Source organism: Elephantulus edwardii, unplaced genomic scaffold (assembly GCF_000299155.1).
Source record: "Elephantulus edwardii isolate Elephantulus edwardi_28Jun2011 unplaced genomic scaffold, EleEdw1.0 scaffold00064, whole genome shotgun sequence".
Classification (NCBI taxonomy): Eukaryota; Metazoa; Chordata; class Mammalia; order Macroscelidea; family Macroscelididae; genus Elephantulus; species Elephantulus edwardii.
Genome location: NW_006399814.1, coordinates 6,426,008 through 6,426,883, shown reverse-complemented (window position 1 = coordinate 6,426,883; position 876 = coordinate 6,426,008). Strand labels below are relative to the sequence as shown.

Here is an 876-nt window from a genome sequence, read left to right as displayed (position 1 = left end):
TCATTGGCTGGTTTATCCCTGGTTGTGTTGTCATTCGTGGCAGAGGTCAACACTGCTGTGTACAGGCGCACAGTAAGTCACCGTTGCCCTCATGATACCTAAACAGCCTTCTGACTGGGCTTGATTCCCTGGGTGGAGTTTGACCTTCTCTGCCTCGGAGAGCCACCCTGGCCAGAGCGCCTGTGGGCAGAGGTTTGACCCTGGGCTGCCCCTGGCATGGCCACCTGTCCCTGGCAGATCCACCCTGGTCATTGGGGAGCACTGGCTACTGTGTTGCTGTGGGGCCCTTGTGGACGGGTCCTCTTGTGCTCTGGTTATCGTAGGCTCCCAGCCGGAACCATGTGCCCTTTCTGCTGGCCAGACTCAGGCAGGAGCGGCCATCCCCTTGCCCTTAGCTGGTGGCCAGCTGGTGGGTGGCCGGCCTTCGGGCCATGCCCCGTCTCCCCATGACCTCCCTCCAAGGTTCCCAGAAACTGAAAGAGCCACAGCTGGGGGCTGGCCCGCTGAGAATCCCAGAGGCCTGGTGTCCACACCTTCCGTTCAAGGTCAGGCAGGCAGCATGTTAGAGCAAGGCCACTCAACACAGGCCTAGGCAGACATGCCCGAGACGGGTGTGGAGGTCACCGTGGGTGACTGTGCGTGGAGAGCCAAGCTCGTGTGTACGAGGCTGCTGTCTCCTCTTTCCCGGTGTCAGCACTGCCGGCCTGGGCATTGCTGGTCTGGGCGTGGAGCAGAGGCTGCCGGTAACCTGAGCTGCCCGCCCCGAGTGTGGTGACCGCTCTCTGTTCCCAGAAGGGGCCTCACAATCTGCACAGCCCAGGAGGTCCTTCTGGATGATGGGTGTGTGTGTGTGTGTGTGTGTGTGTGTGTGTGTGT

The 876-nt window shown here is 61.3% G+C and overlaps 1 protein-coding gene across 1 annotated transcript in view; it reads left to right on the top strand.

The window, feature by feature from the left end:
- GRAMD4 (GRAM domain containing 4) overlaps nt 1–876 on the top strand; it is a 59,994-nt gene that overhangs the window by 13,954 nt on the left and 45,164 nt on the right. The window lies entirely within an intron of this gene.